Source organism: Terrapene carolina, unplaced genomic scaffold, assembly GCF_002925995.2.
Source record: "Terrapene carolina triunguis isolate 2854851 unplaced genomic scaffold, T_m_triunguis-2.0 Scaffold68, whole genome shotgun sequence".
NCBI classification, from domain to species: domain Eukaryota; kingdom Metazoa; phylum Chordata; order Testudines; family Emydidae; genus Terrapene; species Terrapene triunguis.
Window position 1 is genome coordinate 64672947 of NW_020664419.1, and position 24684 is coordinate 64697630.

Sequence of the window (24684 nt, forward strand, 5' to 3'; positions counted from 1 at the left end):
GTGGGGCCAGAAATGAGGGGTTCAGGGTGCAGGAGGGGGCTCTGCGCCGGGGCAGGGGGTTGGGGGGTGGGGTTGGGGATGAAGGGTTTGGAGTGCAGGAGGGGGCACTGGGTTGGGGGCTGGAGCCAGGGGCTTTGGATGTGAAAGGAGGCTCCAGGCTGAGGCAGGGGGTTGGGGTGTGGGAGGGGTATGGGCTGTGTTCTGGTGGTGCAGGTTCCAGAGTGGGGCCAGAAATGAGGGGTTCAGAGTGCGGGAGGGGACTCTAGGCTGGGGAAGGGGGTTGGAGTGCAGGGGTGGTGCAGGCTCCGGGAGGTAGTTTGGGTGCAGGAGGGGGCTCAGGGCTGGAGCAGGGGGTTGGATTGTGGGAGGGGGTTCAGGCTGAGGGCTCTGGACGGTACTTATCTTGGGGGGGCTCCCTGAAAGCGGCGACATGTCCCTCGGCTCCTAGGCATAGGAGTGGCCAGGTGGTTCTGCATGGTGCATTCTGCCTCCGCCCGCAGGTTCCGCCCCTGCAGCTCCCATTAGCTGTGGTTCCCCTCCAGCCGTGTCTACATTTAGGAGCCGCGGGACATGTCACCGCTTCTGGGAGCTGCCAACCAGACTTTTAACAGCCACCAGGGTCCCTTTTGGATCAGGTGGACACCTGGCAACCCCTATCTAGCATAATGGGTATTGTAATGGAAATAATGACTAGTAATAATTGTTATGTGACCTATTTATTAGCAGGCTAGCAAAAGCAAGGCAGAGTTTCCAAAATAGTGACTTTAGGCACAAATTCAACAAACAGAGTCACTTCTGTTTATTACTGGAAGATGGTACAGAGGCAGCTCCCCTCCTGTTGCTGGATTTGCTGTTACAAAATAGTTCCCCTTTTCCCCAGAGGCAGGAAACACAGACACAACCATGAACTTCCTCAGAGAGTTAATTTCTCAGACAATTTCTCAGACCAGGGTTCTTTCCATTTGGGAGCTGAAACACCATTTAGGATGATTTGTAGTTTTTTAGAGAATGTTTTGTGTACCACGTACTGGGTAATAAATAACATGAAAGGATGCCATGTTTCTTAAAACAAAACTGTCTCTTTATTAAGAGAACTATCTACAGAGATACTACAACTGCAGCTAGCATTCCAGCCTGTACATACAGACTGAATTCCTAGTGCCTTCTCCAAACTCTTCCGTCCTGCAACCTGTGCTCCCTTCCTCTAAATTCCATGCGGGTTGCTACAGTGCCCAAGATGATTTTGCTGATCTGTCATTTTTGTTGTACCTTATACTTTAACTTTGTTTGGATTTTAACCTCCATTTACATTTATGGGGCAGGGACCATGCATTCTTTTCGCTTGTACTGAATTGAGCACATTGTGGGCACTTGACAAATAATAAATTAAATGTTTGTTTTGGATCATTTGATTAGTTGTTGCAAACCTACTATACTATAATGGCATATACAGGCATACTATAAAGTCTAGTGCACAACACATTGTAGAGTAAGGACAAAACCATAAGTCAGAAATCTAGATAACTAGCTTTAAGCACTCAAGGTTGAACACTTTGGCCAAACCGTGAGGGGAAAAGACTTCTGTTTCAATTTATCAAACATGTAGATGTAGATTCTAGATTATGCTGATAATGACAGAGTGAACAAAATGCTGAAAATCAGCTGAAGGAGCAAGAAACTAGCTGAAAGAAAAACATTGCTATAAAGAAAAAAAGAGAACAGAGTAATAAACTATCTGGTTGTGATGCAGAAATTCTCATCAGGCTGTCTGGAGTAGCCCAGCCCCCAGGTACACACATCATACTCCCTCTTCAGCATTACATAGAAGTCCAAGAAAATAGGCATGACTGAAAAACAAAACCCTATTAAGAGAGCATGGAACAATCCAGTTTTTGCTAGTTGAAGGAGTTAAAGCATGAAAGAGAGCGCTGAGACTAAAATAAGGTGAAAGACCCGCATGAAATAGCAAATAATTATTTTAAATGCTAATAGGGATGCCTGAGCAAAAAGCTTTGAGCAGTTCAGACAGTTAAAGTTTCATAAAATAGCCTTTTAAAATCCTCCTGGTTAATATGATTCAGTATAATGTTCCAGTCTGCACAAGATGATCCAGACATTCATTGGCTCATCAAATCCCAGTTTAAATAATCTAAAAGACTGTACAAAAGGTTGAGCCATTTTCTCCCATGGAACTACTTGTTTGAAAATATTATTCCCGAAGATTCTGGAGACTGACTTTGCTGGATCTTCTCAATATCCACACATGTTACCAGTGGCTTTGGGGGTTTATTATTTACTTATTCAAATTTACACTAATTGTACAGAAAACAGTGGATGTCCCAATCTCTGTGCACTGTTGACATTCTTAAATATATAATCATACATAAACAGATTCCTGTATTTAATCTGAGATAACACTACCCGAGAAGTATGTGATTATAAAAATAAATAAACCATACAAACAAACTCGCCCCCTCCAGCCACTCTCCAGCTTTACCAACCTTCTTGCAAGTAAGGGAGAAAAGAGGGGCTTTGTATTGTGTCCCAAACACATGATTAAAATTTTATAATATCTTATGGGAGATGGGAAAAAATAAGAAATAATCCTAGTTTCTGATCTTTAGATTGCCAGAGCGTTGCTTAGCTATCAATGTGAGTTGCATCTTAAGTAGGTAGGGAGGACCTGGTCTATCTAATTTATCTATAGTATCTGTTTTGTGTGACGAAAGGGATCATTTGTATTAGCTAGAACGTGTTTCCCTAGCAGCAGAAGATGGCTATTGTTTTAACAGCCTTCAAATTTAAAAATGAAATGCAAGGGACATGAAAGGTACCCTTGTCTTTGCTTTGCCATAAATAAGTGCCTCAGGTTGTTATAAGGTCAACTAATATAAGGAAAAGAAGATTTGAACATTTATGAGGAGAAGTTTATTAATCCAAAATGTAATCCAAGGGATCATAACTGCAGAATTTAAAGATTTAGTTGACTATGCAGATGCATGCAAGAGCCTTTGCTTAGAGACTGAAGTAATTTTACCAGTTTATAAGGGACACTAGACTGAAGTTAAAATGAAATGTACGGTGTGTCCTATTAAAAGTGAACTATGCAGAGTGTGAGGAGAGAGATACCTGGGCTTACACAGTTATTTATATCTGAGGTATATTTCACAGACCTGGGTTAATTTTTTTTCTGACAATCTCCATGAGCAAGATTGCCTGTTAGGTAGGAAAAACCATGTAGGAAATGGGACACTCCATGAATTTCTACTTAGAGCTTCCACTGCTTTGTTTTCATGGGGATGATCCCACCCTACAGAACCAGCAGAGGATTCAGCACCCTAAAGAAGTGGTCCCCCAGAAATCTGCAGGGGTTCTGTGCCTTTCCACTGACTCATTGGACTACCATGGTGTGAACAACTGCTGTTGTCAACCTCCTCCCTAAGGGATTATCAGAGTGTGAGGAGGGCAATGAATGAGATAATGTTGACAGGGAAAACATGAACTTACCGGTACTTTGAATAACCCCATACAGTTAAGAGGGAATACTGCCATGGAACCAGGCATGAGCGCTCATTCCCAACCTTCTTATGTTGACCGGCCTCCTCCCAAGTGACAGATCCTTGTGGATGGGGCTTCTTCAGGGTTGGGGAAAGTGACTACAGTGCACAGACCTGTTACTTTCTCCTCCCCTCTTCATTGTCTCAGCTAGATCCAACGGATATGCAAACCCCAAAGTTAGAATGATAAAAATGGGTACCTTATGGGTGTTATAGGTGGAGAGCATAGCAACACCTATACTTAAGGTTTCCTAATACTTTAGACTATGACTGTCTGTTTTCAGTTGCATATAACTCAGGCTGAATTTTCCATGCTTAGTCTCTGCATGAGTTTGAACTTTTTTGCACTACACACACACAGTATTTCTCTTTCAGAAATGCTCTCTTCCCATCACTGCTACATTCTCAGCCCTTCTGAATTTATATTTTCCTTTGGTCTATTTTCACTATACCTTTCATTAATTTTTTTCTCTCTGCTCCTTCTTTCACAGTGTCCTTTAAACAGAAAACAATTCTAATGGCATGCAAAGTTCACATCGTATTTTCAAACACAGCATTTGAATGGATTTGTGACTAGGCAGAACTACCAATAGTTTGTCCATCCCTAACTCCTTGCTTTATCTAGTAACATTTCTCAATTGATTTCTCAATTTCTTTTTCTCTTCTTCTACTTACCTTATTTTCCAGCTCCTTTAATGCTTTGCTTCCTTTGCTTTCATGCTGAAACTTTCTTCTGTTCAGGCATGAAGTGATTGTCAGCAGGTGCCACTCTTCACTTTTCTGGCAGTTGGCCCATAATATCAGGGGACTGAATTCTATCTGGCCAGTGAGGATGATCTTCCTCTTATCTTCTGCTCTGGCTCCTAAAGGGCTTTGAACAGCCTCTTACACTGGGAAAACATATCTGGACAATACACATTCTGGGACATCCCATAAGTCTCTTACTTAAGGAGTGAGAAGAGGCATAATATATTTTAATTATTATTATTTGAATTGCGGTAGCCCCGGTTGCGAACCAGGACCCCATGTACTAGGCACTGTACAAACAGAGAACAAAAGATGGTGTTCTGAAAAAATAAGGCACACAGGCCCTTTTTACAGGAGAACTTGCTATTTTTTTCTTGTGAAAAGTGAAAGTACCAGATATAATATAGAAATTGAATAATGAATGATTCTCTTTAAATGTGGGTTTGGTTATACAAGTGGATGTGAAGAAACATTTCATTCCCAACTTTCTGACATTTGAACACTGAGGACAAAATACTCTCCTCGTATGAATCAATGTGACTATGACAAGTAAAATTTTCTGAAATTAATAATTCAGGGTCGAAGATGAGCTTTGGAATTGAGTCAAATAATATTTGACAGTTTTATCAATCAAATTATGAAATGTTACAAAACATATAGAAGACACATGTATATAATTACCTTGCATTGACAGACAAATCCTTGTTATAAGAGGAAAGATTTCCTGGAGGCAGTGTTGCAGTATGTGCGCCTTCTTTGTTCTCTTTATGACGTATGCGTAAATTGGTAAAAATAATAATTGGCAAATTGATTTATCCCTAAATTTTTTAAGTGGTGCTCAAGGTTTGAACTATACATCTCTCTCTGACTTTAATTGACTTCCCATTGACTGAGAATTTACATGTGTAGTGGTTGAGATATTTTATGGAATAAGACCTTGGGTAAACCTCAGATACTGAAAAATCTGGCCAAGGAGGTGTTCCATGTGCTGTTGCTGAAGTTTCTGCATATTTGCGTTTGGTTACATGCTGCTGATATTCCAGTGCATGGCAGGCATTTTCTTTTATTTAGTAACACATAAAAATATCCTGGGCACATTACACATAAATAGTTACAATAAATGGCTCAGCCACTCTGAATGAAACCAAGACAGGATATCTGACACCTTGCAGAGGGCAAAATAGAAACAGCGTCTGAATTCTAAATTACTGTTTGACTTTCCCAAAGGTCCTATTTGTTATGTCAATATTTTGGACTCAGGGAATCAAACTCTCTACCTGGATATGTGCAACAGCACTTGAAGCCATGTGAGTTTTACATAAGTAGCAGGTGACAGAACTGAGCTGATAATTGGATAATATATAGTGAGCTAAATCCTGAAGACCTTACTCAGACTGAGCTCCTATTGTCTTTAACAGGAGTTTTGTGTAAGTAAAAACTTCAGGACTTGGCCCAATATTTTTATGAGAAATAATTAATGTTATTTTTTTCTAAGTAAGTATCTGTACATGTAGGGGAATTAAATTATATGTTTTTGGCACTTTCCACATGACTGTGCTGAATCTGGTTAAGAGTGAGATAATGCCGTAAAAAGAGAAATAGCTGGAAGGTAAGGGGGAAACTGTACAATCCCGCTGTTGTGGAATTTTATTCATCTTTTGATACAGAGATTCACAATCTGGGGTTCCAGGTGGCATTCAGATGCAGCTTCATTCGCTTTTAGGTATCCAGAAGCAACCAAGGATTCAAGAGAAACTTGGTATTCAAGAGACCTTCAGTACCAAAAGGTAGTTAAATCCATCAGCAAAGGGAGTTACATAATTTCCCCCTACATCTTCCCACTGTTTGTTTCATTTTACCAACATTATGTCCGCCTTATCCGGACTGTATAGCCAGCAAGTTTTCTGGCTAGATACTAGGAAAGCAGCACACACATTAGAGATATCCCTTGATTGTGAAAACATTTCCAAGTTCTCTTTTGTTCCCAGACTCTCACCAGCTCTGATCTTCCCAGTTCCCCATATGTGCTTGTTGAATAATTCCACAGTGCTTCAGAAATAAGAATGAAAGTTGAAATTTTCAAGGATAACTCATGACTTCCATTGATTTTCATAGTTGCTATCTGGCTAAATCCTCAAGAACATACTGATAGATTGCAGTGTGTTAAAGGTTAAGGACATGTTACAGACCAAAAAAGAAGGCACTTTTATTCACCCAAACATTACCAATTTATGGGCCCACTTATCAGTTCTATTACTTTTCATTGTGCTTTATCACTACTGTGCATTTAAGAAATGTCAATATTTTTATTCTTTGTACAATCAAATGTGATGTAATGCAGGATATTTCCATTCTGGAGCATGTTGCTAATTGTTGTTAACAATTCTTCCTACAAATCAGACATGAACTGCTAGTATTATCTGACTTAGGTATTATTGCTTAATTTAAAGATCAGAATGCTATAGTTCGACCCGATGGCTATTAAATTCTGAGTCAAGTGTCACAAATATTACTAATTAGATAAAATGCCCCACTGGAAATCTTTGATGATAGTCACAATTTAATATGCTCTTGCAAATGAATTCTTAGACCGTGGAGCAATTCACTTGTCACTGTGTAAGCCCTTACGTTTACTGCTTAAAGAATTACTCTGAATTCTTAAATTAAATCCTGTTACTGTAGGTCAGGAATTCTGCATTTTTGAGGTAATGGCTAGATGGATTAAAAACAAGTACAAAGTTGTAAGATCACAGATTAATTCAACCTCTCAAGAAGGGTAACCTATGATTAAAAAAATGAAAGGTCTTAGGGGGCTAAGAAGGAAGAATAAAAGAATACTTTGATTTAACTTCCTCTTTTCTTTCTTATAGTAATTCCAATTTGCCAGACCCTATCCGACTGTATATTTGACTTGCATATGAACAACTAGAAGCCAACTTGAATTGCCTTTGAGGAAAGTCACTTTTGAATAGCTGTCCTTTCCCCCATCTATTTAATATATCTACAACATAGAGTCTTTAAAATGAATGCTGGAGTTTTCATCATTATATAATATGTACAATATTTAATGTACTATACATAATATATAGCATTTAAAATTGCCTCTTTGTATAAGTTAATTTGAGTAGCTCTGTTCTCATGAAGATGTCTTTATATTCAAATGAAATCAAATCTTCTTTTCCATACAAAGCTGGATTTGGTTCTGTAGCAGCATCTAATTATGAAACCACGTTTTTCAGCATACTGGTGACTAAATTCTCTCCCCTCTTTTTTTTTTAGAATGAGCTTCTGGTGTTTTCTGTAGAAAGTTAAGCTCCACTGACATTGAGTAATTGCCTTTACAGCTCACATACACTTTGAATTTAAAATTTAATCTGTTCAAATCAGCTTGCATTACAAGCGACTTGTGCTTAGCATGTTCCATGAATGATTCAGTAGATCTTAATAGCTACCTTAGTAATTTCTTATGAATCATTGAAAGAGATCACATTAGTAAACGTTGGTGGTAAGTACTAGGAACATTTTGCATGAAATAGTTTTCCATGAGCATTGTTGAATCAAGAATCTGTGTCTGTAACTGCCATAGGAAGAGTTGTTTACTGCCTCTTAGATTTATTACATTTGAAGAAGAGGGCATTCAAGATTTTCCAGTTTCTTCCTGTGAAACATAGAATTAGTGTGCCAACCTGACAGCCATAGTACAATGCTTGCCAGCTTACATACAGAACTATGCTTCATTGGCCAACTCATGGAGTAATATAAATATATGTAATGCCAGGAGTGGCTTAATATTGTCAGTGAGATGAGAGAAAGTGCTTTTGGCTTCCACAGAAATCCTTCCTTATATTGTATTCATTATAGCATATAGAGTAGTTTTGGATTTCTGTAAAGGCAAATAGTATTAATAGCAATTGGGTGAACTGAAATATCTCATGGGAAGTATCATTAGAAAGGGAGGTTCATGTTTCGTAAATTTGATGTTCTAAGGACTTATGAGTAGTATTCAGTGCAGCAGCAAAGGAAGTATAGTGCTTTTTCCCCATTATTATTCACATAAATATGTAAATTATGAATGGGGAATGCTATTATTTTTTCTGACACGGTAATTTTTGGTTAGATTTAGCTTCGTGGTGAAAGAGAAGGATAAATATCATCCCTTTCAGAACCTGAATCTAAACCGTGGCACTGTGATTATCATATGTTGATTATATTTAGTGTGTTTTGCTGGAAAAACTTTCACTTTTTTTCAAAGTCAAATATCAGTGAAAAGTGATACTTTTTAAAGCCATGCAACTTTAAGATATGTTCGTGCCTTTGGGACATCGTATGGTGACACAGAGTAACTATGATAAATTGTGCCATATCGTTCTAAAGAGAGTCAGTAGAATCTGAAACAGTCATAGAATCCATACATATATTTGGGACTGGAAGAGACCTTGAGAGGTCGAAGTACTTACTATCCTTACTGACCAAGTACTTAACTATCCTTATAATTAGGAAGTTTTTCCTAATATCTAACCTAAATCTTCCTTGCTGCAGATTCAATTCATTACTTCTTGTCCTACATTCCCTGGACATGGAGAACAGTTAATCACTGTCCTCTCCCTAACAGCTATTAACAGGTCCCTCTTAGTCTTCTTTTCTCAAGACTAAATATGCAAGATTTTAGAATGATGTCTAATATCATTTACTGTTTGGATTTTTTAAACTAAATGAATATATCAGGGATGGATGCAGTATTGTAACATATGTGGGGCTTGATTGAGATGGTTCATTGACCAACATTGACTGAGGCTTTTATGAAGAATGTATTTCAGTAAACAAAATTCTAATAACATCAGAGCACTTCATTTTGACTGTAGTTATGTTTTGTGTTATATTACATAATAAAATCTAAATGGTAAAGTCAAAATGAGGTGATTCACTAATGCCATTTTGATATTTCCAAAATGATTTTTTTCAAAACGTTTGTTTTGTGAGAAATTTCAAAATATTTACTTTTTGTTCCAATTCAGGATGAAAGGAAATTTTGAAATGATGGAATTTCCTGTCAAATGGAAATTCCAAGTTTCAGCTAGCGCTACTGTAACCCACACACCTCTTGGGTGTGGTGTTCTGTCTCCTCTAGCAGCACTGAGACCACTTTGAGATTAATGAGTCTGCTACACCCTTAGCTAACTGCCATGTGGCTTTTGGCTTATGCATTTAGGTCCAGAGGTCCCAGATTCGATCCCGTCCGCTGATGACTGCAGTCTATCAGTGTTACACTACTCTTCTGAGAGGCAGCCAATTTTTTTCTGAACACTGCTGGTTTATCTTCTGCAAAGACGTTTTTATGGTCTATTTAATTTTGGTCTATTTTTATGTCGGTTTTCCTATTAGAATGAAGTAAGCAAGTTTCTTCTCAGCACTTGAGACTTATGGGTCTGAAACATTATCTCCAAATAAAACGATACAACCAGAGCAGCGCAAATATGGCAATGAAATTGATAATGTTCAATTTGAGGTTGTTTGAGTTTTGTAAGATAGTTGAAAATTTATATTACTTTTTGCATTTATCATCTGAGAAACCATTTTCAGTGAAAATTGACAAATGTAAATGTAAAAATATTTCACTAAATTTGTGAAATATGGAGTAATATGAAGCCCATTTTTCAGAAAAGAATCACCAACAAATGATTTTTTTCTTTTTGATGCAAAATTTTAGTTCGCAAAGAAGTGAATTTTTACTAGTCATGAAATCTCCCAAAACAAAACTACACAATCGTATATTTTCCCACAGTTTCGTACAGCCCTTGTTTCAAGAGATATTTTAGTTCTACATTATAGACTCTCTTCCTTGACTAGTCTTAGCCGTTAATGAGGACTGCTGAGAGATGTCGACCTGTACACGACATATACAGTAGAGGTGGTTAAATAAGTGTACCAGCATGTTAGAAAGTTGTAATCATCTCTGTTCCTGCACAACAGTTTTATGTACGGAATTATCATCTTCAAAAAGCGAAGCCTGCTCATTTAGGACTCAATCTTGCCAGGTGTTGAGCACACATGTGAGGTGGGCATTGAGTGCTTTGCAAGATCGAACCCTTAATCCATCCATCCTCTATGTAGAACACCTGTGTTGAGAATGTTGAGGGATATTCTTCAAAGAAAGGGCTAAATTGTGCTATTTAGGTACTGCTCTCAGAATGGAGATAGGAAACCACACTTCTCAAGTGGGAGCTGCAGGGCACTCCAGCCTTCGGTGTGGCCTATAAGGGATCAGGGTCAAACAGTTCTACAGTTACTTGAGAAGTTATGCATAAATATAACTCTGCAAAAAATAGCATCTCTCTCTTATTAAATGTAGAATTGGGGTGGTATCAGGCGCAGTCTTATGTTTACTTCTCTGTGTCTGAAATGAACAGACACCATGTAGGAGCTTAAATACCAAAGTATGCTAAGACTACTTAACATGGTTTATGATACATTACTATACATAAATATGCATTTGTAAATATATGCAATTTTATGAATATCTGTTACCCACAGCAGTAATACTGGCATTTATATAGTGCCTTTCATTCCATAACATCCCAAAGTGCTTCACAAATACATGCAGGTGTGTCTATATGATACAATGCTACAGAAATAGCTGTGGTGCACAGTATACTTGACAAAAGGGGGGAGAGAGAATTTTGGCCAGTGACTAACCCCTTTCTAATCAGGCTTTCTCCACTGACAGCATAGGGCAGAGGATCTGCTCCTGCTCACTTTGCACCACTCAGGCAGCCAAAGGGAGTGAAAACTTCCTCCAAATCCCTGATTGAGGATACCTGTGTTATGGGGGAGTCCCCAGTAGGCACAGAGCTGGAATAGCTGTCTCCTACACCTCCCTCCCTATAATTCCGGGGCACTGTGCATGTTGGGGCAGGAAAGGGGAGAACGGGGGAGTGCCTGGAGCACATTGCACTTTGGCAACACCCAGCTGGCATATGAACCCTAAGACCATAGCCAGCTGATGCCATTTAGAGTAGCCCCCAGGCTGTTCTAACTCATGGTGGGGTTGGGACAGGGGCAAAAAATCAGGGAGTCATAACGAACTTCCTGACAGACAATGGAAACTGCAGCAGAAACTCTGTCCCCACATCTTTTGGCTCACAGGCTCTTTTCCCAACGTGTCTAGAGCAAACCAGTGCCTGTGTAGAGAGAATAACCACTGCAGTCAGCCATATAAAAGCAGCCATTGAAAGCTATAAGTTGTCTACTATATATGTGCAGGACCACGATCTTGTGCTGGTGGATTGCATTGCAGGACTGCAACTTCATTCAGCATAGGGTGCTCTGATTTTGTGTCTGATTTTTGTGTGGAGTGGTCATGAGCAGGGCCGGCTCTAGCTTTTTTGCCGCCCCAAACGAAAAAACAAAAACAAAAATGGGGCCGGACTGTCGAAGCAAAAAAACCAAACAAACGGGGCAGGGCAGCCGCAATGTGCCGCCCCAAGATTGGCCAGAATGCCGCCGCTTACAATGGCCCCTCGTCTGGTGCCTGGAGCTGGACCTGGTCATGAGGATCTATATACAGAATATTGCAAGCTGGTAGGGAGGGGGGAATATGTGTTGGCAATGAAAAGGACCATGTAAATGCCTCCCAGGAGTAATTAAAATATGTTCCAAAAGATTTCACTTGTTAAAAATCAAGTTGATGAAGAAATGTTGTTAAAATCATGCCCTTTTCTATATTAGAACTCATGGGTCTGATTCTGATCTAACTGGGCTTTTACATCTGTGTAACTTTACTACCAGAGTTACTCCTCATTTACATGATGGCAACTGATACTATACTTGGGAATATTGCCTTTGATTTATGTAACAGATAATCTATCCTCTAAGATACATGGGTACTTTTTTTACTGTCTCCTATGCAAATTTGTAGTTGTTAAATTTTCTACACAAAAGCTTCACTGTGGAATATAATGAGAACTAAAAGCACAAAATTAATAACATTGTGAATATTAGGGCGCAGATTTCAGATAAAGACTGTTTTCTGGTTTATAGCACCATCTACATGACTTTTTTTTTTTTTTTACATAAGGTACATACTTTTTTGGTTTTCTTGGTGAATAGAAAATTGTTTTATGTTTTTGTTAAAGACAACATTTTACGGTCAAAATAATTCAGTGTTATAGTGTAGTAGTCAATTGAAAATGGAGAAAAAATGCATATACTTCTTTCATAAAAATGTGATTTCCATAGAATTTGAACACTATTTTTACAATATAAGGAGGACCCTTTATCCTCTGAGCTATTTTGTTAATGTCCATGGGATTTCAAGTACATTAATTTACAATAGAAATATATTACCTCACATTGGACACCTGTTACAAATATCCATTTTAGCTAAACACCTTTTTTCCTAGTCTAGATAAAGGCTTACTGTCATTTGTAGAGTGACTATGTCAGTAAAGGCAGAATAATCTAGCATCAGAAGTGCACTGCTGTGCACACAGTAAGACCTCTGTTCACCATTCCATCCCTATTCAGCAAAGTACTTAAGCATGTGCTTAGCTTTAGGCACATACTTAACCCTCATAGATTTCATGTGTTCAAATGCTTTGCTGAATCCGGATCTAAACCCCTCATTTGAGGTTTGCAAAGGAAAGTCTGACACTACCATTATTATAGGATTACAAGTGATGCTGCAGTAATAAACAATACCAATGATAAGTTCCGTCATTATTGGCAGAGCTAGTTCCTTTACAATTAACAAGAGAATTTGGATGACCACAGTTTCATCATAACCAGATCTTTTTCGTGTGGAGTTGTCTCCCTATTATAAATGGCTCTGGTAGCACCCCTCGTTATTAAGATTACCTTACATTTCCCATTGTAAAACCCTGTTTTCAATTGCTTATAACTTTGCTAAACTTGAATGATTTGGGCTGAAATATTCCATGCCACATGCCTGCCTTAGGCTGAATCCTTTTGGCAAGTTTCAGCTGAGAGGTTCAGCCCTTTCTAAGAATGAGGCTAGACAAAAATACTTCATTTTCCAAATGTTAAAAATAATGCTGGTGATCTTTTCTTTAAGAAGTTTTAGTGTCCCTGTGCTTTGCAACAGGGACTTTCAGTTTGGCATTGGAGTGGCCTTTATGTCAGGGATGTGCCTTTTACTGTTCCTGTGAAAGTCCTCTCAAATTTAGCATATTAAAGGCAGGGGATTGAAGGAAGAGCAAAGACAGGCTGACAGTTAAGGCAGTTGAATGCTGTCCTAAAGAATTAAGATTAAATCCCACCCTCTGCCAGAGTTCCTGTATGATGCTACACAAGTCACTTAAACCAAAACTTTCGCAAGTGGCCACTAATTGTGTGTTCCTCATTTTCTCGGTTCCCAACTTGATACTCTGGGTGTGATTTATAAAAGTGCTGAGTGCTCACAGCAGTAACTGTGCTCCAAACAATGCTATATCATGCTAAGTACTCTGAAAAATCAGGTCCCAGGCATCTTAAATTGGACACCAAAAATTAGTGGAAACTTTTGACCTTAATCTCTCTGCGCCTCAGATTTCCATCTGTAAAGTGGGCACCCCTCACACGGGTGTTGTGAACATAAATTGTTTGTGACGCACCCACATACTATAGTGATGATCAGCATAAAAAACATGAGGAAATTAATAATTCTGTATTCAGACCAAGGTTTGAATAGCTGTTCATTAAGTGAGCATTGTCCATTCTGTGCATTGGATGAGACAGAGGTCCTATGGAAAAAATAGTATAGAATCATGTAATTAAAGCCTTTGTGGACACCTGTATCATAATGCATATGCACAAAGAGGCCAAATTAATGTTACACAGGCAACCTTAATTCTGGCATTTCCTAACTTCTGAATGCTTGATTTTTATAACCTTAATAATGCTCTTTTAATGTAACTTTTTGTGTGCAGTGTTCTATAGAGTTAAAATGGAAAAGTTGCTGTTTGAAAATATTTTATGCATTTCATATGTGAACTTTCTCACTCAATGGCAGTTTTCATGAAAGTACAAGGGTAGAACTTGGCCCTACATTTGAGAAACCATAAGTGAAGAAATTCAGATTTGAGTGAAATGAACCATATGTTATATGCTGTTGAAGCAGAACAATGCATCCTTTGCTAAAATGCATCCCATTGTGCAAGGTTTGAAGGACAGGTGCTAGGTTTCTTCTTTCACTATGAATTTCATAGTTTATTAGTTTCTGTCACAATGTCGATATTATTTAAAATAATGTGTTCGTAAACTAACATTTGGCCTATAACTATCTAAAGAGAATTATGTTTAGCTTCTTCATAGAAGGGTAATATTGTAGCTCATTGATATAAGCAAAATAAAAGTTAATGTAAGCAGCAATAAGATTTAGCTCTATCCATAAAGTCAACCTTTTTAGAAACATAATATACACGTGTGTATTTTTGACACAATAGTGAATCAGCGACTTCATTTAAGGGTTGGACTGGGAGGGTGAAGGGGCTGGAGTAGTTGTGATTGTACTTTGCCCTAGAAGTGGAGTTTAGTAGGTTTATGGGGAGAGAGTGAGTTTTGTATATGTTGGGGGAACATGTATAATATCTAAGTAACATTGCCTGCTGTTCCTGTCCCTGAAGCCTATTACTTGTGTCACGACTACCATTAGAATGTAAGCTCTTAAACGCAGATTTTTAAAGGTAGTTAGGCATTGCTCTACTCAGCATTGCAATGCCTAACTGATTTAGAAGCTTAAATGCCACTTTCAAAAGTGATTTAGGCACTCAGGAGCTGAAATCCCATTGAAAGTCAATGAGATTTAGGGTCCTAAGTGCTTAAATTACTTTTGAAAATGATATTTAGGCTCATATATCAGTTAAGTTTCCTCTGGCTAGCCAGATCATTTTGTTCTGCATAGAGGCAGCTGGTGAAATTATTCTTTGGGGTGAGTGCTGAGCAGGGAATAGCCATGGATGGACCTGGGTGGTCCACAGCCCACTCAATTAGCAATCAGGTCCACCTAAATATGAACACTAGGCATAGTGCTTAAAGTGAAGGTTGTTGAAGGGATACAAAGTGGAGTGGAGCCCCAAACTGGATGCAGGGGCTCATGCACCTCTCTATCACTCCTGCAGAGGAGGGGATCTGCTCCATGCCTCCCTGCTCTGATTACTGCCTTCCCATTGGCTCCCGGCTCCCACACCCAATCTGATTTTGGCCATCTCCCCGCCCCCTGATGTAAGAGGCTCGGGGAGCCCCTGTGCCAATGGGGAGGCAGTAATCAGACCTGGGTGGCACAATGGCAGAGCTGGTTCTCTGCTAGCATAACAGAGGGCCATCTGGGCTAACTTTGAGTGGAATTGTGACTTGATGCTCTGGGTTCTGCTGCTCCCAGTCTCTGCCTCTGCTCTGCTCAGGAGCTGCTCAAGAATATCTGCTGCCCTAGCTAAAACTTTAGTGTGCCGTGCACCCTTCCCCGCCGCCTCAGAAGTTTGGCAGCGTTTGTTTAAGAAAGGTGAATTTGCCATAAAATGCCTACAACAGGCATAATATCAGAGTTTCTAGCGAGGCAAGACTTACACAAGATGCATCAAATTAATATCAAAATACTCTAAACCACGCAAGAGCTTCCATGAACATCAATTCACTGCAGAGTCTGGCAACACATTCCTTAAAAAAAAAAAAGTAATTAAATGCATTTGGACGCATGAGTGTATGGTACTTGCAGCTTCACATAAGTCTTTGTCACAGGCAGTTGTCAGCAGACATGATTTTACTTTTTCTATTTGGATGAGACTAACCTGGAGCGACAAACAAATAAAAAAAAAAGTCTACATTGACGTATCAATAGTAAATTGAAAATCTATAGGGATTGTGTAATGAGGAGCCTTTGTTCCCTGCATTTTAAGACTAGCAAATATGCATGTTTCTTGAGACATGCACATCTAACCTGGTTGTCAGAAGTTCCCTATGGGAATCAGTAGATCAGGACTTTCTTTGCTTTCTTCACTGCAAAATCTCTAACCACATCATTTAGATCCAGCGCTTCGGGTAAAACATTTTTGACAGATTGTTTCAAGACCACTAACCACATTTGAGACATGGAAGATCGCACATTTGAGTTTTGGTTTTGGTTTTGAGAAGATGCGCTCAGCACTGGCAACAGTTATGTGAAGTGTCAGAAGAATACGCGGGGCAATAAATGTATTGGGGGAAAACTGATGCCATGTTATTCAGGCAGCAGATGTATTCCAGCTGTTGTGTAGGACTTGCCTTAGGTTCCATTCTGTAAGCAAGCACTGTCAATTCATCACAGAACTCTGAAGCATCTAAATCCTTCAAATCGCCATCTGTCAGGAAGGATTGGAGAACAGTGCACTTTTCAAATTTTTACTAAACACTGAAAGACTTACTAAGGTTTTGAAGTTGAGAAAATCTTTCCTGAGCTGAATGTATGGCAGTATCACTACTGAATAAAAGAAGTTCACTTTGAAGCTCTGTTCAAGGTTGACTGTTGGTTCATTGCAAGCCTCAGTGAAAGAGTCTTTTTCCTTCAGCTTTTGACTTGGATCTCTTCTTCAAATCTTCCTTGTATGCTAAGTAATTCTGCTAATTGTCAAGCAATAGCAAGTGCAGATGCAAAACTGCAATCTGACCAATAGTTTTGCCAGAAATCTTGTAGACTGCTTGTTTGATTGCTTGACGGAGGTCAAGTTTTACCACTTCTAAAGTCTTGCTCACTATGTTAATTTCAAACAAAATATCATGCCATTTCACTAAGCTGCACAGAAATTTGAAATTAAACATTTGTCCAGTGATGGATCTTGCTTCTTCTGAGATTTGCTTCAAGAACTACCAGTGTTGCATCATCAGCTATGGATAGCCATGCATAGTGCACTTCTCCAACTTGATACCTTATGGCTCTGACAGCTTCAGCTCTGCTTTCCCAGCTTGTTCCAGACAGTTGTTTCACTGTAAGACCTGAGTTTCTGTTATTTCAAAAGAATATCCCATCGATACTGTGACGGGTTGGATCACAGAAACCCCTTGGGAGCTGCCACCTGATGTGCCAAGACTACTTCTATCCCCGCTTTCCCTGCCAGCTCAGGACTCCAGCACCCTGTCTTGCTGAGCCAGACACTCCCGCCTGCTCCAACAAAGACCCAGGGTCTGAATTACTTGCCCCAAAGCTGCAGGTTTACCTGAAAGCAGCTAACAGAAGTGTACCTGTCTTTAACACTCAGATGCCCAACTCCCAATGGGGTCTAAACCCAAATAAATTGTTCGCCCTCTATAACACTGATAGAGAGATATGCACAGTTGTTTGCTCCCCCAGGTATTAATACATACTCTGAGTTAATTAATAAGTAAAAAGTGATTTTATTAAATACAGAAAGTAGGATTTAAGTGGTTCCAAGTAGTAACAGACAGAACAAAGTAAGTCACCAAGCAAAATAAACTAAAACGCACAAATCTATGTCTAATCAAACTGAATACAGATAATCTCACCCTCAGAGATGCTTCAGTAAGTTTTTTCCTCAGATTGGACACCTTCCAGGCCTGGGCACAATTCTTTCTCCTGGTACAGCTCTTGTTCCAGCTCAGGTGGTAGCTAGGGGATTCTTCATGATGGCTCCTCTATCCTCCTTTGTTCCGTTCCACCCCTTTATATATCTTTTGCATAAGGTGGGAATCCTTTGTCCCTCTCTGGGTTCCCACGCCCTCTTTCTCAATGGAAAGACACCAGGTTAAAGATGGATTCCAGTTCAGGTGCCATGATCACATGTCACTGCAAGACTTCATTGCCCACTTGCCAGCAGACACTTATACAGGAAGACTTACAGGTAAACTGAGCCATCTGCAGACAATGGTCCTGGTTAATGGGAGTCATCAAGATTCCAAACCACCATTAATGGCCCACACTTTGCATAATTACAATAGGCCCTCAGAGTTATATTTCACATTTCTAGTTTCAGATACAAGAGTGGTACATTTATACAAATAGGATGATTACACTCAGTAGATTATAAGCTTTGTAATTATACCTTAGAAGAGACCTTTTGCATGAGGCATATTCCAGTTACATTATATGCACTCATTAGCGTATTTTTATAAAACCATATAGACTGCAATGTCACAGATACGTTGACAGTAATAAATAAACAAAAATTGCCTGAATAACCCCACCAAAGCTTTCTGCATCAGTACAACATCCAGCAGCATTGCTCAGTATCCGGTTGAGCGAATGGGCATTGCTGGCCATGAAAAATGTTCAAGTTAACGTTGTGCACCTATTTCTGCACTCCACTATTCTTTCCCGTCATATTAGCTCTGTTGACAGAATCATGTCTGCAAGAGAAGAACTTCCATCGTACCTGCACCAGTTGAATCATTCAGTTTCACAAAAGCTAAGAAGTTTCCCTATATTTCCATGTTTACATCTTGTTTTCCTCATCTAGTGGAAACATATCTTACAATCACAGTGATTTGTTATATGTGGCTAATTTCTGGCGTACATTCAAGGATGACTGAATAATATTATGGCTCTTTCACCAGGGATAAGATTTTGCCTTTGATTTTGATACCACAAGGTCAATCAACTCTTTCTGAATGTTTTTTCTCAAGGTAATGAAAATAGATTTTATTTGATGTTATTCTTCTCAAATGTTCTTTTGCAATGCCATCAAACATTCCCATTAACTCTACACATTTTAGAAAATGTCCATTACTTGATTTATACAGCCTGTCTGAGTGGCTCAGAAAAGCCAAGTTCTCAACAGCAATTGTCCAAGAAAGAGCCATAATTCTATGCAGATCATTGCCCCAGTGTTCTGTTTTGGCTTTTATACACTGATGATATTGATCAACTGCTTTATTACAGTTTAATCTCTCTTCCATTTTCCCACATCTAGACCAATGAGATGTGATCAAGAGATTTTTCATGACTGCTGAGAATGGCAGATAAAATTTTCCAGTTTCAAATGCCATCACTTGCCAGCACAGACATGACATTCAAAGTAAAGATCTTGCAGCAAAAACAAATACACTTTCACTGCTTATTGAATAAGTTACCAGATCCTTGCAACAGCCCCACGAGTTGACATATGGTGCTTGTAGTAATTCGGAGCAAACTTCCTGTTTCCAGTATGGGAAGTTCAAAAGATTTTACTTGCGTGGGTCCTTTTGCCACTAGCTGTTTTGCAACTCTTCAGTTTATTTTGGGCCATTGGGCAGTGTCAGATCAGCATCAGTCTTCTTTTCGCTAGTGATTATATGGTACTCATATAATCACTATCTTTTCCTGAAGAGGCAGTGTCCGACTCTGCTCCATGAATGGTTTTTGCTTCAATGACTTCATCACCGGGCAGTTCTGATTCCTTATTTTCACAAATTTCCTCCACTTCTCCAGTATTAGCAACATTCATTTTTTCATATATTTTAACATAGAACCTTTTCTCTGTGACTCTCAAAAAGCATCTTTTTCTGCTTTGTGTTTTTCATATTCTGCACCAGACAAATGCTTTCCATTATCTGACATTGTAAAACTCCAAGCAGCAAAAAAGCACTTTTTAAAACTCATGTTGGGGTTTGCAGGACCTGAACGATCAAAAAACTCCTAATTGAGGTCACTCATTGTTGCTAACAGTTTGTGACCTCAAGTAGGAGTTTGTTATTTAGGTATTAGTGACATTGGTAGACTGCTTTATAATGGGTAACTGAATTGTAAAACTATCATTTCGTTCTCATCTCAATTTCGCCAGTCAAGAATTGAAAACATAAATAGCTTCTCCCAGAAATCTGCTGCCCTAGACAGCTACCTAGTTTGCCTATAGCTAGAGTGGCCCTTGGCTCTTCTCCCCATAGATACAGGCTCTGTCTTGTGAGGAGCCCATGTGCCAGGCTTCCTATCAACACAGGCTTCATCTCCATCCCCACACCACCCAGCTCTTATTTCCTCCCCATTGACAGAGGTGTGCCCTTCCCACTACTGGAAGGGCCTGGTCAGAATCTCATTGGCTCTCAGCTCCCAATCAGCCAATGGGGAGGTAGTCACTGGAGTTGGGTGGCGGGGGCAGAGTCTGAGACTGCGTTGATAGGGAAGCAGAGGTGAGCAGAGTGGTTCTGAGGTAGTAGCAGCTTTAGTAAAAGACTGTGTCCTGCAGCGATCTGCCTCAATCTTTAAAAAAAAAAAAGCATCTGTATGACTTGTCAAAGGGTTTTAGTGGATTTTGTGGCCCTCTACTACCTTAAAGTTGCATTGCTATCTCTGAGTTATTCATTGCAATCCTGAGTGCAGCAATGACTAAATACCTTTAAAATCTAGGTCTTAAGGCCAAGGATTTTGTCTTGCTATATATTTATAAACCACCTAGCACATTTGAAGTATTACCTCAATATATAAAAATAATTAATAATAATATTAAAAGTTATAATAGTTAATTTACAGTAGTTGATTACTGTATGTAGATTTAATCAGAAATAGTGCCAAGTGAGAGCTTTTACATGCACAAACCTTTTCAGCATTTGAAATATGCTGAAGTAGGTACGAAAGGCTTGAAAGATAAAGAAGGATTTTAGGAATTTTAATACAACATTAGTTTTCAGGCCAGATGCAGAGCTTTTATGTTTGTTTTTAGCAAGAATGCTTCAGCTACAAAAAGAGAGATAATTTTGCAAACTAAATTTTTTGCAGGTAATTAGTCCATAATGTGTTCTATAGTTCTTCTTGGTGTTTTGGAAACATTCAGAAATACTTCAACATTTCATGTTTGCAAAGTAGTAACTAAATGTAGATTTTTTTTTTTCTATTTTCATCTGTGTTTCACAGTAATAAATTCCATGTGTTATGTTTTAGCATATAAGTTCTGATTCATTTAACTAGGAATGGGACAAACAGTGCAGACCAGTGGTTCCCAAACTTGTTCCGCCGCTTGTGCAGGGAAAGTCCCTCGGCCCGTGCCGCTTCCAGCAGCTCCCAATGGCCTGGAGCAGCGAACCGCGGCCACTGGGAGCCGCGATCGGCCGAACCTGTGGACACGGCAGGTAAACAAACTGGCTTGGCCCACCAGGGGCTTTCCCTGCACAAGCGGCGGAACAAGTTTGGGAACCCCTGGTATAGACTTAAGCACCTCCTGCTTTTTATCTTTCGTACTCTATCATTATTTGCATATTGTTTCATATGGATTCATGTTTTCTAACACCCAGACTAACCAGCATTCTATACTACCTATGCTATTAAATATGCAACACATATTACTGCTGTATTGTATGCTATTAGAATATGTGTCTGGTACGTGAAATGTCTTAGTAAAAGCAATAAAAAAGGTGTAGAGTGAACACACACACTTTGTTTTTAGTACACAAAGTGCTGTAATACAGAGGGGTCATGATAGTCAGATTATCCCTGGCTCTTACACTGGGGTGGTGTGAGGAGAGGAAGGGTGCAAAGATTCATACTATAGATTGTAAGGCCATAGGGGAACACTGTGATTAACTGGTCTGACCTCCTGCATAACAAAGGCCTGCTTGAAGTAGACCATATCTTTTTTAGAGAAACATCCCATCGTGATTTAAAAATTGCCTGTGATGGAGAATCCACCACAACCCTTGACAAGTTTTTCCAATGGTTAAGTACTGTCTCTTGTTAAAAATAGAATGCATTGAACCCCAGAGGGCACAAATCGCCTTAAATGAAGCAGAAAGGAGGCAAGTCTCTCTGAAAACCACATTGGCCACAGAGGCCAAAATCCAGCAAAGTACGTAAGCACATACTTAAGTTCTTTACTGGATCACGACCAGCATTAGGGGAACGACCTCACTGTTCTAGAGAGTGGTGCAGGCCAGGCTGCACCGTCCCATCCCCTTCCCCCCCGCCCCAGTGCACTGGGCTACCTGGGCAGGGTTACTGTGAGGCACAATCCCTCCATCCTCAAGCTCATGATGGCACGGTGACACTTTGCATCACCCCCCGCCCCCGGGCTGGGGACTAACTGTCACAAATGGACCATTAGTGTTCATCTTGCCTGAATTTCCAACTTTCACCACAACACTGTAGTGTGGTGGTTACATTAGCAACTACAGCAGCGCTTGGTATTTAGGTTCATTTTTCTTTTGAGAGTTGCATGTGGAATCCTCAACTTGACCTGCAATTGAATGAAAAAGTAACAAAGAATACGACCTTGGGACAGGATTTCCTCAATAATTGGACCTGATGTTTATATTACTAAATATGACTGACATTAGGCTGGATTTATCAAAGAGATACCAGGTACTGTAGATATTTATTTTTAAAATGTTAATAAGTGGAGTAGCCCCATCAAAGTCGATAAGACAGCTCCTGGAGTAATGTGTTACTCAAAGGAAGGGTATCCAAATCTGTTCATAAATTCATTTTTTAAATGTTTCTTATATCCAAGAGTAGACAGACAATTGTGAAATTTACTGAATGTTTTACAGAAAAATGGCACTTACTTTATATAGCTTATGGAACAATTTGATGTTTATGAAATGCCATTTCTCTGGAAATGTGATACTTATTGCTGGACTAATTATTTACTTCCAAATTTTAAAAAAAGGAATTGTACTTATTAATTTAAAAACCAATCACCAGCTGTCAACGAATCCTGCCTACTGAGTGAAAACTTTGTTCCATAGTAGTTTGAACCAAGAAAAACGTTCTGAAATGAAACTTGGTTCGTATCACCCTCTTCAGTATTATGGAAGGTCAAAAAGTCTGTTCCAGAAACAGGAAGCACTGTGTCTTTAAAAACTGGTTTAATGTAAATTTGACAGAATATTTAGATGTTATAAAGATGCAGATAATTATTGTTAGGCTCCTTCTTTGAAAGCCCTGTTGCCTGACAAACTTCAATGTGTTTTATTCTTTCATCAACCATGCCCAGAGTAGTATTTCCATTTCATAAAGGGAGCTCGAAATCAACTTCCTCAGAGCAGCACATCATTTCCCAGTTTCAAGCCCTGATAAATGTTATGATTTCTATATGCTGATACATAAAGTCTGTGAAGAGTCTTGATGAAGACGGCATTGGAAACCTAATTCCTAATCTGATCTGAGGTGAATTTCAGTTTAAAGAGCAACTTGATTGTTATAGTGAGGAGCAACAGATTTAATAAAATACAGTAAAATGCATAATTGGATTAGTATAGATGGATACTGCAATCCATTATTGCTCAAAAAGGACAGAAAAACAGTTTTTATATTAATGGTTGGATTTTTCTCCTTCAAGATAAGTTCTTGCTTATGCAAACTTGCATCAAGAAAGTAATTCATATTGGAGGTTTTCTTTTTATGTAGTTACATACAAATTCAACATTATGATTTCTGAAGTTCATAAAAGTCAGAAACAAAGGTGCTATCAAATCACTACAGAAGTGAATACGTGCCAGGTTGTAAAGACAGTCAAGTGGGATTTGACCACAATAAAGCCTGTTCATTCAAGGCCATTAAAAACTCAATTAATGTCATGAGTCATTGTTTGACAATTCAGTTAAAGTCTGTGACCTTCCCAGTTGATTTAATCAGTTACTTCTGCCTAATTTCATAGATTCTATGTCTTTAGCTGTTAAAGCATGATCGGCATTTCCATGTTGAAATGGTTATACAGTCGTCATGATTTGGCACAATTCAAAAGAATTCAGTGCATCTATCTGTGCATAGAGGTACCTACCAAAAATATGGAAGATGTTCTTTATATACATTTATTGTTGAAAATAAGATATTAATTAGTCCTTTTAATGAAGCTTCAGCCTTTTTTCTTTACAATTTTTGGTTTGTAATATGCTTATATAAATGTTATGTAGTCTCAAAAATGAATGTCAGGTTTTATAAAAGCATTTTGATGTTAGATCTTTCCTTGCTTAAAGAACTGGTACTTGGATTTGAAGAAGACACCTGATAGACTTCTTGGCATTGGAAGCATTTAATGTATTATTCAACCAATTATGTTTAGAATAAAGAAAAATATTCTTCCTTTTCAATTCATTTGAAAAATTTCCTTATGGCAGCATTTTAGTTTTGTGATTCAAATATTCACTTTCCAGAAGGTGAGGAATACAGGTGTATACAAATCCTAATATTGCTCATCATATATACTATCTGCATTTAAAAGAGGTAGCACTATTAGATGTAATTGATCCAGATCCTCAGCTGGAATAAATTGGTAAAAGTGTATGGACTTCAATGGAGCTATTCCAATTTACTCTAGCTGAGGGTCTGGCCCAATTGACTGGTACATTGTAAAAAAAGGTAATTTTGTGAAACATGTGTTCCATACGTTCGTAGATATATAATTACTGCCCACTTTATTTCTCTTGAAATACATTTAAATGTTCTTGGAATTTATTTCTTATCACTGAATTTATGAAAAACGTAACCTTCTTT